This window comes from Peromyscus californicus, unplaced genomic scaffold, assembly GCF_007827085.1.
Source record: "Peromyscus californicus insignis strain IS unplaced genomic scaffold, ASM782708v3 Scaffold_9__1_contigs__length_137607984, whole genome shotgun sequence".
In the NCBI taxonomy this organism is placed as follows: Eukaryota; Metazoa; Chordata; class Mammalia; order Rodentia; family Cricetidae; genus Peromyscus; species Peromyscus californicus.
This window is the reverse complement of record NW_026294617.1, coordinates 34,255,889-34,274,406: the sequence shown is the minus strand read 5'-3', so window position 1 is coordinate 34,274,406 and position 18,518 is coordinate 34,255,889. Positions and strand designations below refer to the sequence as shown.

At 44.3% G+C, this 18,518-nt stretch overlaps 1 protein-coding gene across 2 annotated transcripts in view; it reads right to left on the bottom strand.

The window, feature by feature from the left end:
• Smad9 (SMAD family member 9) overlaps positions 1 to 18,518 on the bottom strand; it is a 46,855-nt gene extending 28,337 nt beyond the window's left edge. The window contains exon 1 of one of the 2 annotated variants that reach the window (XM_052730686.1): positions 18,316 to 18,518. The gene's annotated coding sequence lies outside the window, so the exon portion shown is untranslated. Of the gene's footprint in view, positions 1 to 17,400; positions 17,668 to 18,315 lie in introns of those variants that run through there. The other variant, XM_052730687.1, reaches the window with a different exon arrangement.

Here is an 18,518-nt window from a genome sequence, read left to right as displayed (position 1 = left end):
TAAATTCTTTGTTTGGTACCAATGCAGGCACGTTAGCAGAATTAAGAGATCTCATTTTACTTCCAAAGTATAATTCTAACCTTAAAAATACACAGTGTCTACCTTATCGCCTGGATATTGTTCTTGGGCCCTGAAGGACCGTTGTCAGCAGGCTGTAGAACAAATCAGTGTGGAGGACACTCTAGATTATAAACTCTTTGCCCATCAAAACACCACCAGCCTTCGACTCTGAGAACTGTACAACTGTTCCAGCTTTTGCGTGAGCAGGCAGTGTTGTTTTACTGCTGAAGTCAATGAGCCCCTTGTAAAGCATGTTGCTAGCATAGCCCTCAGGAACAGGACAAGCTCTATTAGTCTAAATATCAGATGATACCCATGTAGATTATCTTATCTCAGATGTGAAAACGGATATTTATCACTCTCTTTTAGTAGATATTAAGGCTGGTTTTACAGGCAACTCAACTTTCTCCTCACTGCGGGTCTGTCTAGACAGCTTGGATTCTGTTTTGCAACCTTGGTGAGTGTTTAGGAACGGCTGAGCTCCCCTCTAAGGCAAACAAGTCCGTTTATGTGTTTTCTCCCCACCTCCCGACTCCCCTTCTCACTGTGGTTCAGCTCAAACATGGATAGTGGTCCCACAAAAAAATAGAGAAAAGGATACAAAGAACAGAGATTTTAAAAAATAAAATAATAAAATAAAATAAACTTTTTTTAAAAATTCAGGATCTCTTTTTTCTCAAAACAGAAGTTATGTAAACATGTTAAAATTTTACTTTCTTCATTTTTCCCCCCACTTTGGTCTTCTGAGAAAATATAAGTACCTCAAAGAATGAGTGGCTGTTTTGCCTGGTATGGTACCATCAAATATGTTACTGAGATGGCTCAGCAGTTCAGAGCACTTGCTGTTCTTGCAGAGGACACAGTTTTAATTCCCAGCACCCACATGTCAGCTCACAACCATCTGTGATTCCAGTTCTATAGGATCTGATGCCCTCTTCTGGCCTCTGTGGGCACTGCAGCCATATGTTACACATACATGCATGTAGGTAAACACTCATACACATGTTCTTTAAAAGCAATATACGGGGCTGGAGAGATGGCTCAGTGGTTAAGAGCACTGGCTGCTCTTCCAAAGGTCCTGAGTTCAGCTCCCAGCAACCACATGGTGGCTCACACCATCTATATTGGGATCTGGTACCCTGTTCTGGCCTGCAGACATATATGCAGACAGAACACTATATACATAATAAATAAATATTTTTTTAAAAAGGCAATATACATATGCATACATATACTATTATTTATTAAAATCCCTTAAAATAATCTCTGAAGCCTTTTCAAGTAATTCCTAGCACTTCTTTCATTCTTTGATTCAGTCACAGAAACCCCATTGAGCACCAGGTGTCCTGTCTTCATCTCCTATACAGTAGAACTCCAAAGCCATTAACATTACATTAGAATGTAATCCCAGACATCAGGGGTCCACTTCTGGCCTTCTTAAGTGGTTTACTGGGGGAGAAGAGTTATGTTATTTGGCTTAACCTTTATTTTTTATTTGACATACAGGTAACAATGAAGAGAGTCTGAGATGACTAATCTTGATTCTCAACTTGAATGGACTGAGAAGTGCTTGGAATATTAGTATAGTGCATGTCTGGGCATGTCTGGGAGGGTGTTTCCAGAGCAGATTGGCAAAGCCAGAGATGCCCACACTGGGTGGGTGGCACCATTCCATGTTGTGGCACAGATAGAATTAAAGAAAAGAGGTGCTCTCTAGCTGAGGCCCTGTCTCCCTGGTTCCTGAGAGCCACAATGTGAGCAGTTGTGATGCACTACTCTCTTTCTGCCACCATGGACCAGAGCCCCAGCCATCACTAGCTCTTTCTGCCACCATGGACCAGAGCCCCAGCCATCACCAGCTCTTTCTGCCACCATGGACCAGAGCCCCAGCCATCACCAGCTCTTTCTGCCACCATGAACCAGAGCCCCAGCCATCACCAGCCTACTAACCATTCCTTCTCTATAGTTCTGTCAGGTGTTATATCACACTGAGGAGAATCTGACTAACTCCAGGTCTAGACCTCTGTGCCAGCTCAGTAGCAATGGCTTTTCCTCACTGTTCTCAGCCAGTGGAGACCCACGGTCTATCATTGGCACCCAAAGGACAGCTTTCCTGACTCCCCAGACCCGAGCTGGGATCCTGCAGTATGAAGATGAGTACCTCTAGACTGCAGGTTTCTCCAAGCAGATCTCTCTGGACACGGGGTAACAATGTGGCTAAGATGGCACCAACTGTCATCCTAACGCTTCTGCCTGCCAAGTTCATCCTTGCCTGCTCTTCCCTTCGCCCACCACATTCCTGCCACACAAACAACCTCTTCTTGACACTCTCTCCTGTGCTAAAGAATTCCAGAAATTGAAAAGCAAAACAAAACAAAATGAAGCAGAGAGTCTGTGCTGCAATAACTGTGTTCTGCACATCCTCAAGCCGGATGAGCACACCAAGGAGGACAGGGTGCAAGGCAGGCTGAAAATGGTTTTGTTGATGATGATGATGGCGGTATTGGGGTGTGTGTGTGTTTGTGTGTGGTGTGGGGGGGTGTTTTGTGGTGTGCGTGTGTATGTGGTATATATGTGTGTGTGTATATGTGGTATATGTGTGTATATGTGGTATATGTGTGTGTGTGTATGTGGTATATGTGTGTGTGTGTGTGTGTGTATATATGTGGTATATGTTTGTGTGGATGTGTGTGTATATGTGGTATATATATATGTGTGTGTGGATGTATAGATATATATCACATATAGCTAAGCAGACATTTGTGAGATAGGGTCCAACTTCTTCCTTTTGTATATGGCTACCTAGTTATCCCACCACTATTCACTGAGGACACTCTCCTTTCCTCCCTGCATGGTCTTGAAATTCTTATAAAACAACAGTTGAAAATAAAGATTGAGCTTAGAATTTGAACTTTCAATTGCATGTCTTTGATCTCTGTCAGTGCTTAGGCCAACAATGCATTATTTTGATGCCTGTAAATTCCCATGAAGTTTTAGAATTGGAATATTATGAATCTTCTATGTTAGTTTTCAAGATTATGTTATGTTCTTTTTTCTTCTTAAAAATAATTGTTTACTGTTTATTCCCACCGTGATACAAGCTCAGTTAGGACATGGATCTTGGACAGCTTTGCACCTTGGCATCTAGGTGTCTAACACTGGGTGTTTACCCTTTGTTGAATGAATGGGCTCTGGGAACATAATTCATCTACAGCTGAGACAAGGGCGAGGGAGAAACAGTAAGAGACATAGAAGAAAACACCCTGATGGAGCAAGTCCTGGCTGGGCGGGCGCTCTAGTGGCAGGAGGGCCCGGGAGTCAAGCTTTGGGCTCTAGTGCCAAGGAACACTTTCAAAATCACATGATAGAGGGAGAAAGCTACAGCTGCTGTTCCTGCAGGCAGCTAAGTCCTCAGTACCCCAACCTTACAGTTACCATGACGATCGAGTATGGTGCAACAGGGCTGGAAAGATGCTCAGCAATCAGCTTCCAGAGTTTGGCTCCCATCACCCACAATGGCTGGGTCACAACTGCCTGTAACTCCAGCTCCAAGGGATCTGACACATCTGGCCTCTTTGGGCACCTGCACTCACATGCCCATCCCTCCCCACACACATCTACACAAAAATAATAAAATAAAATAATACGGTGAAGCAGAATAAAGAACAGTTCATTGTTTTCTCTAAGCTGAGAAACTCCAGCTTGCTTCTAATCTTTGAGAGTGGTCACAGCTTTTAGTTTATAGAAATGTCCACGCCATCTGCGATCTGCTGGAACACATGAAGGGGCTGGTCCTGCAGACCAAAGCTGCAGGATCTCCACAACACAGGGCAACAGCAGGACAACCCAGAGGAGTTCCAGTGAGGGCCCAGCATCGATAGTGTAGCAGAAACCAGAGGCCTCAAACCAGACCAATGACTTTCTGCAATGAACACTTGCAAGTAAAGACATATGGACAAAAGGGTTCACTGCATGACTCACTGTGTCACACTGCAGCTTCCATGATGAGATTGATTTTTTCCTTCTCTTTTTTTTTTCCTCTTAAATTTTATTTTATTTGGGGGTGTTGCAAGGGCAGAGGGTGGCTACGAAAGGATGGGGAAATGATTGGGATGGAGATGCAAGAATAAATTTTTAAAAAGGAAAAAGAAATCCATTTGACAAGTGAATATGCTTGCACAGTCATATCAGAAAACACACAAGTACTATCATGACCTTTGGGGGAAAATTCTGAACAAAATCTTCAGTAAACACTTTCATCAGTTTTCATCGAATTAAATAACCAGTCAGTGACATCAGCCAGGCTGAACTTGTTGCTCAAAAGAACAGACTCCAGTTAGGAAAGTTGCTTGTGGTGCACTGTAATACATTCATTTGCAATTGTTATGCATGTATTTTTCAGGGCAGAGGATTTCAAATGTAAATAATTTTGGCAGTATGACATGCATCATTATTGTTCATATATTTTATGTAAACTGCCACTGAATAATTGCAGTTTTTTTTATAACAGCAAATATTGCTGCTATGACATTAAGCAATCTACTGCCACCCCACAAATTGAGCCATATGGTCCCATCTGTTTCTAGGTTCCATTACAACACAGCTACTTCAGGTCAATAAAGGAGCTGCTAACCAGAGGATGTAAATGTGCCTCTTACTGCACAACTTTCCAAATCAATAATGTGCTGTCAATATAAACAGACAGCAATCGGATGGTGATGGGAGTTTGCTCTGCACCTCACGACCGTGGTGATGATTTCAAACAATACGTGAAGTATACCAACAGTCTCTAAAATTGCATTGTTCTGAGATTACCAGGCCCTAATCACTCCACTCAAGCCTCAGGGAGATGTATAATTGCCCTATGTAACCACCTCGGCTTTAAGTTCAGCCGGAGACTCTGAGTCCCCTGTGCACAGAGCTTCCCTTCAAGTTTGATCTTCCTTTCAACAACTAAGTGTCAGTGAGTGTCTGCAAAACCCACTGCAAGCGACATCCTTCAAAGCTGACTCAGATATCACAAGCCTTTGTGGCATCCCCAAATGTTGTGTATCTTGTACACATTCTGATGTCACTTCTTTATGGAAAGGCAAAGCTTTTACGGGTGATGAGTCTCTTACTCACCTCTAGAGCATTCAACCAATGTGTATCATCAGGGATATGATGATAGTACCAACTCCGGTTATCAGGACACAACAGACGCTTACAAATATCAACTACTGGTTCCAGCAGATTCCTTACCCAGAAGCCCCCTGTTTTAATTTAACGCCTTTGCTGCCACCTGCTATGAGAAGCCAGCTCCTCTGACCACAAGTACCTGGGTTCCTAAGGAGGGAAGACAACAATTTTGTTTTTTGTTTTTGTTTTGTTTTGCCTCTGAGGGGACAGTAGGCAACATCTGAAGACATCTTAGTTGTCACAACTAGGGATGGAAGATGTCACTGGGACCTACTGGCTAGAAGCCAGGGATACCATTAAGTGTCCTATGACGCAGAGAACGCCCTTCAACAGGAGTGGTCTGGATCTAACAGGCAACAGAGTCGAGTCGAGGAAGTCCTCATGGAGACTTAGAATAAGTCTCAACAGCAGGTGGCTCAACCTTACTCCTACTACTCCCCCCATTTTAACCTATACTTTAAAAATCTTTATCTCTGCTAATGGTCCTATCTAATATGTCTGATATTTATTTTTGACTGTCTTTGGGTTTGGGGTGTTTTCAGTTGGACTTTCAGAAAAATTACCCAGTATATCAATACTTCAAAAGCAGAAACAAAACCAGGTTTTAAAATTTCTTTAAAATTTTAAATTTTAAAATTCTGCTTTAAAATACTTTAAGGTAATTTTAAACAAGAAGGGAAAAGATTTGGGGAAAAAGCAAGGACTCTGGAGAAGACAGTTGTCTGTCCTCACTAATAGAAGTTCCCATAACTATGAAAGCCAAATGGCCATCCCCATTGCCACCTAAAGAGCAGACACTACATTACCAGTGTTGAGCCACAGTGACCACCACCCATTATGTGGGGTACATGCCTTTTAACCTAGCCACAATCTGCCTAAAGACTGATCACAGTTAGAAGCAGGAAAAAATTTTAATAATTGAATTTTTCATTTACATGTCATTTGCTATTAAATTCTATAGAAGTAACACGCTTGAGTGAGGATATATATTAGACATATAATATATGTAATACATGAGTGGGGGAGATATGAAATGTGTTTAGAATGTACCAGATTCTACACAGTTCGTATATCTGTCATAGAATCACCATCAAGAATAAAGTCCTATAATTCAACAACAGCGAAACGATTACAAAGGGGAAAAACATCAGTTGTGTTACCTCCCTCCTATAACTCTGGTTTTGGGAGGATGAGACACACACTGGAGGTATCTGTTTTCCAGCCACAAGCAGAGAAAAGGCATCTTGTGCACAGTGGATGAACCTTAGAAACACTGCTGAGTTATGTAAAACAGACACAGAGGACAGATGATGAGGACTTGTCCTGTGCGGAATCTCTACGGGGCCATAAAGACAGTACATGGAATGGAGGTGACCTGAGGGGACAGAAAGAGGATGGGGACTACTGGTCAGAGGGCATCTAAGTTTAGTTTGAGAAGAAACGTCCTGAAGATGGGCAGTGGCTATGGGCTCACTGTATGAGCATGCACAATGCCATCAAGTTTAAATTCAAAAATGGTTAACGTATATTTTTTATCATGTAGGAGCAAGAGTCCATTACAAGTGTCAAATGATGTGCTCTGTTATCCTTCAAGGGCTTTTTTCTCCCGTTCTCTGCCAGAATTAGAAATGCTTTTAATCAATATTAATTCTTGTAAAATAATGTGTCATGGTTTCGTAGAAATCTGAATAGCTGATGAAGTAAAATGCTGAGGAGTCTTCTAGATAACCAGAAGGCTAATCCCTTTCAAAGCTGCTCTGTGAAGGACACCCCAGCAATGTGAGCCCTGGCTCTCTGCCTGCCCTTCAGATCCCTCCCTCCCACTAAATGCAGAATCATGTAAACATATCAATTTCCTCTGATGGCGGTGGTTTGGGGTTTAGAGCAAAGTACCATTTTAAAAATAACATTTGCTTCAACACCGAGGGAAGGAGGAATTACAGGCTAAACCCCAGAGAGATTAATTTTTTAATGAGATCTGCTTTCTACCTCAGAACCAACTGACAGCAACTTTATACAGCTTTAATCAATACTGCTCAGCTTTATTTTCTCTGGATCAGTTTGCCTTATGATGTAAACTCTAAAAGTTCTTCAACCAGGGTTGGAGAGATGGCTCTGGCAGAGGACTTAGGTTCAATTTCCCATAGGACTTAGGTTCAATTCCCAGCACCCACAAGACAGCTCAAACCATCCATAACTCCAGTTCCAGGGGAGCCAATGCCCTCTTCTGGCCTCCATAGGTACTGCATGCATGTGGTGCACAGACATACATGCAGGCAAATAGTCATGCACACACACAAAATAGATCTTTTAAAAACGTTCTCCAGCTGAAATAACATATTACGAAGATTCCCAAGACAACAACAAACTATAAGTATTTGGTGGGTAGTGGGGAGCAGAAATACACATTTCTTCTCAGGGAGTAACAGTCTGATGTTTACAGCTGCCAATATTTCAGAACCTCCAAGACATCATGGGAAGATCCACTCAGTCTGAACTATAAAACTGACTATGATCCCTCCTGAAATAGGAGTACAACAGGGCTGACCACCTGAAAATATTATGGGTTCAACCATTTTACATTATACAACACAATTAAGCACAAGAATATTTGAAGTTCATTTAAAAACACACTTAAGAGCCGGGCGGTGGTGGTGCATGCCTTTAATCCCAGCACTTGGGAGACAGAGCCAGGCGGATCTCTGTGAGTTCAAGGCCAGCCTGGTCTACAAAGCAAGATCCAGGACAGGCACCAAAACACCACAGAGAAACCTTGTCTCAAAAAAAGCAAAATAGGGGCTGGAGAGATGGCTCAGCGGTTAAGAGCACTGGCTGTTCTTCCAGAGGTCCTGAGTTCTATTCCCAGCAACCACATGGTGGCTCACAACCATCTGTGGTGAGATCTGGCGCCCTCTTCTGGCCTGCAGGCGTACACGCAGACAGAACATTGTATACATAATTAATAAATAAATCTTTTAAAAAAAAAGCTAAATAAATAAATTAAATAAATAAATAAAAAATATTAAAACACACTTAAAAATTTTATTTGTTTTTACTTATACAGAGATTGCGATTATTTTAATGCTCAGTTCTTTAATGACCTCTAAGCTTTCTGACCAGCAGACTAGGAGAGAAAGCGGTGATTCCTTGCAGGTACCAGGGCATGAAGTGTGCTGCTGCTGGAGCTTGGCCACCCTTTGCCAGCTGCTCAACTGGATTGTAGAGCCAGCTCGACTCCTGGTAACTCGTGTGCAAACCACATTGTCTTCTTTTCCTCAACCCCACATTCAGGAGGGCGCCAAATCCCGATGTCCCGTGCAACTGCTCCTGCATCCTCCTATTTGGATCCCTCAGCGGGTTCCACTAGTCCACAGCAGATCCAGCTACAGACCATGGGACACTTTGCTGTGACTTGTAACACAGTGGGATCACCATTGTTCCTGTAGGTTGGTATTAAAAGTACTGCATTGGCACGGATCGCCCCCCCCCCAATTTTTACTCTGAACTATCTAGTTTACATATTTTTTTTTTTTTAACAAACACAGTGAAGTGGAGCGTTCACTGATGTTTTTAGCTTCAAAAGCTCTTCTGGCCTACTAACCTGGATTTCCAGCCTCAAGACTCCCTCTGCTCCTCCTTCAGGAAGCCAACTTCCTGGAAACCCTCCCTAGTGGCCTCCAGGCAGCAGCAGGGAGCTTCTCTCCTGCCCACTGGGCTCCTACAGCATCAAACAGGTATCTTCATCCCTGTGTTTGTTTTAAAAAAAAAGGCTGAGAGTCTCCTCAAAGCCTGCACCATGCCTCCAGATGCAGGGCGCCATCAACAAATGTAGAGTGAGCAAAGGTCCAAGTCCAGCTTTATCAATGACAGAAACCATTGCTTTATTAAATCTCATGTGATCAGTCTAGCCTCCACCCTAAAACTCTTGACTTTGCTAGTGTCATACAATGAATTTCTTTAAAAGGCAGACTACACAATACATACAACTCCTTCTAGGCATTTAATAGTTTATCTGCTTCAAGTGGTGTTATATGGAATACTAACTTGAATGTGAATCCTTGTAAAGGCTTAAATGGCTATCGATAAGATCTTAATGTTTATAAACAGATGTGTATGTGTGTGTATTGAGGGTGCCTGAGTTTCCTGGATGCCCGAGGGGTGGAGGAATCACTAATAACTCATGTGGGATAGCATATGCCTATAACCCTAGCACTTGGAAGGCTGAGACAGGAAGACAGTGATTGCAAGGCCAGCCTGGCACCATAGTGACATGTTGAATCAAACAATTCACTAGGAAGCCATGTGACGGTGGCTATCGGGGGAAGCTCAGAAGTGATGGTGCATCAGTACCACAAGACCCGATCTGCTGGTGTCAATATGGCCATTAGACACCTGACACCCCTTCAAACTGTCTTCCTTGTCTCCCCTTTATGCAGCCCTCCTATTCCAACCCTCTGAAAGTTCTCGTTTGGCCACAGTTTCAAACTAAATAGTTCTTCCTTGTCTAAGGATTAGCCCTGACTCCCTGTACCCTTATCTTCTCTATGGTCCACAACCCCCACAAGCTACTGGGAAGAGGACGATGGGAGATGAAGGCAGAACCTGAACCTGGGCAATCGAGGATGGCCTGGGCCTGTGCTAGGGCTGAGTGGCTCAAGATGAGCAGCAATTCCTAATCTCTACGTCTGTCAGTCCTCCCAAGGAGGCCAACCAGGAGGCATCACTGGGCAGAGGCCAAAGGACTTTATTCAGCTGTCTGCAGGGATGCCTGGCCAGATGACTGGGGTGGTATGCTTTGAATTTCCTTGCAGGAGAGTCAAACTCACTCTGGAGACAGTGGAGGTCACTGGAACAAACAATAGTGACCTCCAGACAGGTACAGTAAACCACACCATCCCCCTGCCTCAGTATCCTGACATTCTCACAGGGATTTCTACAAAAATCTCTCTTCTTCTCAGACTTCTAGTTCACTCAAATTTTGTATCCTTGAACCTCGAGTGGTTGGGAACTCATATATAGAACATTGACGTTCTACCCAAGAACAATAGTCAGAAACCCAAGCAGACTGTAACTGGAGAGGGCAGTGAATAATCTCACTGCCTGGGATCATAAAAAATATTTATTTTTACTTTATGTGTATGAATGTTGGTCTGCTTGTATATCTGTGCACCACATGTATGCAGTGCCCACAGAGGCCACAAGGGGGCACTATATACCCTGGAACTGGAGTTACAGTTGTGAGCTGCCCTGGGGTTGCTGGGAATTGAACCCAGGTCCCCTGCAAGAGCAGCCAGAGCTCTTACCCACTGAGTCATCTCTCCAGCCCTGATACCATCTTTTAAGATTTTTTTCTTTATTCTTGAAAATTTCACACATGTAGACAAAGGAATATGATTAGATACACCCTTCATTTCCCCCTCCAACATGCCCATAACCTCCTCACATATCCCCTTTCAACTTCATGTCTCTTTTTTTCCTTAATAACCCACTAAATCCTACCAGTGCTGCCCACATGTTCAAGGGTGTGGGGCCATCCACCGAGCTTGGGAATCCTAGGAGTGGCCACATTCTCAAAAATGAATGATTCTCCTTCCCCCAGAACTATTCACTGCCCATAGCTCTTTAGTAAAGGATGGGACTCTCAGCTCCTCCACTCCATCTATGTTGGGATTTCAGCGGTCTTGACCTTGTGCACCCCAGAAACTGAACTCATGAGTCCAGTAGCCATGTCATGTCCAGAAAACAGGCTTTTCACAGCACTCTGCCCCATCCTGCTAGTTTACATTGTTTCCATGATGTTCTCTGAGCCTTGGTGGAGTAGGATGGGGGTTAACTACAGATGTACTGCTCAGAGCTGAGCCCTCAGCCTCTTATTCTCAGTGCTTTGATAACTCATGCATCTCTACATTGACGGCTGCCCACTACACACACACACACACACACACACACACACACACACACACACACACACACACACAATAGATAGATAGATAGATAGATAGATAGATAGATAGATAGATAGATAGATGATAGATAGAGATACAAAAATAGATATAGATAGATGGTAGATGATAGATACAAAGATAGATAGATTGATTGATTGATAGAGATAGAGAGATGGATGATGGATGGATGGATAGGTAGGTAGGTAGGTAGATAGATAGATAGATAGATAGATAGATAGATAGATAGATAGATAGATAGATAGATGATAGATAATAAAGCCTCTCTGATCAGGTCCTAGCTCAGGACTGGTCTCCACTCTGGGTCCACAGCTTCGCTGGGATACCATCTTGACATCTAGCTTTCTGTTCTCCTTCACTCGCTGTCAACTTGTCTGTAGAGTCCGGGATTTTATTTTTTATGTTGTTTCTATTTTGTGGCGTGTCCCCGTCCCCAGCCTGGATGGGGGGGGGTCTCATAAGCAATTCAGATATAGTAGTTATAGGGTAAATAAAGGTGAAAAGAATAAATATCATCCCCCATCCCAATACTTACATTCTGAAGCTGCATCTACAATATCCTCACATTTAAAAATCAACACATGAAAAACCAGAAACTGTTTATTTTAAAACAATATATTTTACCCATGGTTTAGATACAATCACAATAGAAAGCAAAGAGAAGGACATGTCTCTGAAACAACATCAATTCACCAGCTGTCACTGTTTACAAACAGCCAGCACCTAATGGCCAACCTGTGTAAACACAGAATTAGTCAATAAGCCATCCGGAAGCACGCATGTGCACAAAGCTTCTGATCCCACTCACACTCCTGAGAATGAAACTCAACTGTTGGCAGAAAACAGAGAAGGACAATTAAAAGGCAAAAAAACAAACAAACAAGCCAAACAAGCAAACACGTCAGGAGAAAGGCTCGTGGGACCTACAATCTTCTGCACACGGCGTATTTTCTCACTGTCTTGTTTACCACCACCGTCTTTGGCTTTGCAGTGTCCTGCCACTGTCAACCATCACTCCTGGAGGTCACCAGTCACTGGGGGTCTCGCTTTACAAGTGTGTTCTGTGACTCATTTCCCCACAGGCAAGATGGTTGCTGAGGTATTTCCTCGGCCAGTCTGCTAAGACCCTCTCGTGATTTGGGGACCTTGTACTCTGCTAATGCCAGGCCAAAAAGATGCTGCCTCCTGGGGACATCTGCCAATCCGCTTTCTGCGAGGCTTACCTCCCTATCATTTTAAGCCTCACTCACACTGTCCCAGCTGTACTAATGTCCTAGCTTTAAAATTACCTGCCCTTTCCCTGCTCCTCCCAAATGCCAACTCTCTCTGAGTCTCAAAAAACAAAAGGATGAGCTCATTAATATATAATGCAGTGTGGATGGGAGAGGTCAAACACCCTACCACAAAGCAGAAAATCCTTTCCTGGGTTGTCATTGTTTTCTGAAAGACAGTATTGCCAAGGCAGACAATATTAGCTCCAGCAGTTTAAAAACTAATACTTCGTGGTGGCGCACGTCTTTAATCCCAGTACTGGGGGGGGGGGGGGGCAGAGCCAGGCGGATCTCTGTGAGTTTGAGGCCAGCCTGGGCTACAGAGAGAGTTCCAGGAAAGGCGCAAAGCTACACAGAGAAACCCTGTCTCAAAAACCAAAAAAACCCAAACAAACAAACAACAACAACAAAAACCTAATACTTCAGTTGAACATTCATCACACACCAAGCATGCCTTAAGAAAGTCCTGCACATTTGCCCTGCACTTTCCATAGCACATGAAACACATACGCACACTCAGCCCCAACAGGCTTCGGAGGGATTGAAGTGAAAAGCACTAAGCCACATAGAAGGAGATAATCTACAGATTAAAGCTGGGTTTGAAGGCAAAAGATCCCCTCTATCTAGAAAGCCCTTTCTGAATCAGGGAGTTTAACCTCTGGTTCCCCAAGTGTTCCTGTGTCCAGCATCTCCAAACCCTCTGTAAGCAGTCACTCGGATTTACAGTCTTGTAAGTGGTCAGATATTAATCACATTTCAGCTGTACTTGGTGGTATATGACTGTAATCCCACACTTGAGAGGTTGAGGCAAGAGGATCACTGTGGTGATATTGTGTCCCCCAATATATTGTTCACCCTAATAAACTTATCTGGGGGTCAGAGAACAGAACAGCCACTAGGTAGACATAGAGGCCAGAAAATGGGGACACACACACCTTTAATCCTATCACTTAGGTGGCAGAGATCCACCTGGATCTCTGAGAATTCAAGGCCACACTGGAAACAGCCAGGCATGGTGACACACACCTTTAATCCCAGAAAGTGATGGCAGGAAGCAGAAAGGTATATAAGGTGTGAGGACCAGGAACTAGAGGCTTTTAAACTTTGAGGCTTTTTAGCAGCAGTACAGCTGAGATCCATTCGGGTGAGGACTCAGGAACTTTCAGTCTGAAGACTCATGTAAACAGGATCCAATGAGGAGTTATCGAGGTGAGGTTAGCTGTGGCTTGTTCTGCTTCTCTGATATTTCAGAATTCACCCCAATACCTAGCTCTCGAGTTTTATTATTATTATTATTATTATTATTACTATTATTATTATTATTATTATTAAGACCATTCAAGATTCGTGTTACAGATCACTGTAAATGTGAGGCCAGCCTGGGATACATAGCAAAACCCTACCTGAAAAAAATATCCAGCATGGAAAGGAGAGGTGAACATGAAATCCCACCCCTAGCTGAGGAGATATTGATTGACCATTGATACACAGCTTCAGGAGAGGGCCAGTTAGTTTTCCTTAAAGGTGTGGCCCTCCATAGGTCAATGCACTCCAGTGGAAGGCCACACATCCGAGAGAATATGGGCAGCACAAACTGATATGATGGGTTCAAAAAACAAAGAGGACAAAGTTGGGTGGCCAGAGAGGTCAGGGTGGACCCGAGGGGAGTTAGAGAAGGGATGAATATGATTAAATCACGTTTATGAAATTCTCGAATAGCTAAGGGAGAGCAGGGGAGGGAAGAACGGATGGGGGGGCACAGGGGGCAGAGAGACATAAACAAAGACAGAGAGACCCAGAAAAGAGAGAAAAGGAAGGCAGAAAGAGTGAGGCAGAGAAACAGGCAAAAAGAAAGAAAGACAGGGAACTGGATAGAGAGGGGAGCGGAGGCCAGCAGTGAGGCAGAGAGGGAGGATTTCACATTTAGCACTTTTGTATGGGCAACTCAAATGTTGATTAGAAAAAACAACAGAGCTATGTAAACCTCCTGGGCATTCATTTCGTGGGCTGTACTTGTTCCCTTTAAATTAAATATGGGCTTCAGAAGAAGAGCAAAGACGCACCCAGCCTCTGAAGGGCTGCAGTTCTTACCCTGTGCACATTTACAATCCACCTCTTAATATTCATGAACTTTGTTTCAAATTTTAAAATGCAGTCTCTTGGATTCTTGTGAAGTCGATGGGGAGTTAATTAGAGCTTTCCAATCAAAAACAGTACAATCAGATGTATCTTCTAGGCCTGACATTTATGACACACTGCCATGCATTAACTCTATTTGAGTTCGGTGAGCAGAACTTGGTGCATATTAAAGCATCTGACAAGAATACAAGGTAAAAGCTCAAATAAGGAGTTTGAACATACACACTAAAACATCATCAATTTTGATACGGCTTCGGAGGGAGGGGCCATCAGTAGATTGTGTTAGGAATTTTTTGTTAAAATCATATCAGAGTTTTAGTGTGGTGGCTGTATTATATTAAAACCTGGACTTTTCTAAAAATCTTCCATTGTATTTTTAGGGGATCTGATATGGAAAACTGATAATGCAAAAAGAGTTATCACAGAACTTTCCTGACTATAACACTCAGCTACAGTAGTCTGGTGTGTGTGTGTGGGGGGGGGAGCCTGTGGGGGTCCACCTGGGATGGGTTGAGCTCAGAATGCTTCCCGCTCTGGGCTGACCCTCACCATTTCTCCACAAGTCCTCAGCTCCCTTCAACACCTGCTTCCTGAAGATGGACTTTAAAGACCCAGTTTATGGGTGAAATGCTTTTATAGATTTTATTTCAAAAGGGGACCACGGGTTCAATAAAGAGAGTTTTTCATTTAATTATTATTTATTGACTGAATGTTGAGCTGAGCGCTGCAGTCAGCAGTGAAGGAATAAGGAGGGTAGATGAAACACAGGCCCCTCCTGAAGGGATCACCTCAGGGGAAGAAATAACTGAGCGCTCGGCCGACTTAATGCGAAGCAACACAAGAGATGCTAAGGGCTGAGAATAAGACATATCTGCCACCAAGGGGATCTGAGAAAATTCCTGAAGGCGGCACACGGGCAGAGTCTACAAAATCAGAAGTTGTGGTGGGATGTGAGGAGGGGGGCGCATCCTGGGCCTGAGCCTAAGTTCAAGAAAGCCTGGGGATGGATGGAAAGCTGAAACCCACCCTTGTATCTGCAGTGAGACACATGGGAAAACAAGTCTGGCAGAGGACAGCCCGTGTGAGGCAGACAAGGGGGCCTGAGGTCCAACTGCTGCCAGGGTGAAGAAGCACCAAGACGAGCACCCAGTTTTCACAGCCCTGATGACATCGGATGCCAGCAATTACCTGTAAATCCTAATGATTTTAGTTGGCACAGACATAATTTAGAGGAATATTTGCTTTAAGGGCTAGTTCACGGCCAGGGAATATTTGCTTATTTTTAACTATATCCCTATTCTTACACAAACATGCATCAGGTTAACACAGCACACCACTGCCTGCTCTAGCCATCAAAATAAGGATGTACTCGTGTGCCACCCTTGATTTAGGACAGTTTTCCAATTCACAACAACAGTGATAAAGGGGGTAAAAACCCAACAGTCCAGAGTTTACAACAACTTGAGGAGATTCATGCTTTCAACATACAGCCAGTTTACTGGTTTATTCTGGATACGCCCCTGTTTCTGAATTCCTAAGCGCTCACAAAAATAAACAGGAGTCTGCGCTAAGCATTGTTAAAAATGTTAGGATTCAATGTCATATGTTTCAAAAAATAAAAACCCAGAGCATTCATTGATCATAACCCTGACCTTCCCACTACTGGAGCACACCCCTGGAGAAGTATGATTTAGGGCATATTAAAGCAGACCATGATAAAATTGTTTTCTTGTAGTCGAGAGGGAAGGTCAGATATCATCAGCTGTCTTAATGATGCAGTGACCATCTCTCTCCAACTTGGCAAAGTGCATTGCACTCTCATTCACCAGAATTCAATTATTGGTAAAAAAACTGATACCGAGTTGTTTTATTTAGGTGAAATTTAGGTGAAAGAATAATTTCTTGGAATTTTTTTCTCCTCCAATTGGACCACATGATCAGAAAGGATACCCAAATTTAATATTCATTCAGTGCTTGTATATCTCTGGTGAAGTTTCCTACAAAATGGAATGGAAATGCCTCTTTTCTTTTCTACATCTTAGGTTATCAGAGACGCAGTAGCTGATACTGGTGAATATCTTCTGATTTGCTCATTAACTGGGGAATATGTAAAATAAGAGGAAAAAACATTTGATAAAGAAAACATCAAGTGTCTCATGCTTAAAAGACTTGACAAGTGCTTAAGGGGTTAACCTTAATTTGTCTTTGATTTTTAGAAAACACTGCTGGTAAGTGAGCTGGCTGGGTCCAGACTCTGTGGGCATTCTCCTAAGCTCAAACCTGGCGGGGGCAGGGAAGCACCCTGACAAAGCCAGCCACTCAACCATAAAAGGGGCTGGGGGTGGGGGGGAGCAGTGCACTCTGGCAGTGTCCGGACAGACCCAGGGCTTGCAGGAAGCTGACTTGCCATCAAGGAGCCTTACCTTCCACTAGAAATATTACTTGACGCTTTCTTTGTTCATCTTATCATACTTTAAATGTTCCTTGTTTATAAACTACCACACCGGTTTCTTATCTGTGATGTCCTTGGATTACCAACCACAGACTTGAAAGTGATCCAAAATCGTGTTCCCGACTTCCTATAAGCATTGAATCCTGGTCATTTGCTGCTGGAGAGTGTGTTTGGGCTGTATTTTTACTTCCCTTTTAAATATAGATGAGTAGTTTCTAAATGTAAACATCCGAGGGCATTCCCTCTCATTGACAGGCATGCTAGCACATTTCACAACCACAAATATTCCCAAGGAACTGCCTAGGAAGGGCCATCATTAGAGGGCCAAAGACCTTACCGTTATTCTCTGCTCTCCCTGCTAGCCACATTTTTACAGGAATCCAGCAAGCCACCGCGCGGTCACTGTAAACTGGATCCACTAAAAGTAATTCCTAGTGCTCCGTGGCCTGCGTTCAACCGAATTACATACAATTTGCTTCCAAAACGAGATCCACATCATTTGTAGGTTATTTCTCAAGATTACCGGTTCTAGCCAAGAAATACCCCAACGGGGGACCTCAAAACTATCATTTTCAATTGCCATGGTCGAGGGAGAGAGGGAGGAAAAGGAGTAAGAAGACGTGTGGCGATTAACCACCCATACGAAGGCTCCCCACGCTCCTCCTCCCCATCCCAAGGCCGGCGTCAGTCAGTCGCCTGCATCTGTCCCCACCTCGCCCCCTCCCGTCTGCGCAGCGCTGGCACCCAATGGTAGGCCTAGGAGAAGACAAACACAACCCAAGCGTTCGCTGCAGACACTTAACATTCCTAACTTTTTTTCTCTCTCTCTCTCTTACTGCGTGTGCCTCAAAGGTAAGCAGAGAAGAAAAGGAGTATGAAATAAGTCTTCGTGTCCAAATGCGTCCTCGAGTTTTAAAATCTCCCCCAAGACTACCTTGCACACACTCACACTCGCTCCTCTACTGTCCCCACTCCCCAGCAAAGGGCTACTTCCCCGAGCTGGGTTCCAGGGCGCCTGTCCCTGGGTGCAGGACAGTGTGCATCCCTCTGCACTCGGCCCACGCGCATCCCGCATCCTTGCCCACGCCCCGGGCTACGAGTCCCCCCGGGATGGGTCCCAGGTGCCAGGCTGCCTGCGGAGCCCTCTGCCCAGTACACACGCCACCCAGGCTCCACCGAGAGCCAAGCCCCCGCGCCCGAGGACCTCAGGGGCCTCCCCGAGTGCCCACGCTCGCGGCATGACAGCGCTTACCTGTCCGTGTGGTGCCACGCGTGCCCCCGCGCACTCGGGCTGCGCGGTAGCTGCAGGGCCCGGGCGGGCGGCGGCGGGACCGAGACAGCGGCTCCAGAGGCGTCAGTCAGGCTGGAGCCTCCTCCTCGGCCGCCCGCGTGAGTGCGCCGCGCTGGAAGGGCGCCAGGCGGCCGTGCGCGCAGCCCCAGCCAGGAGGGGCCGTG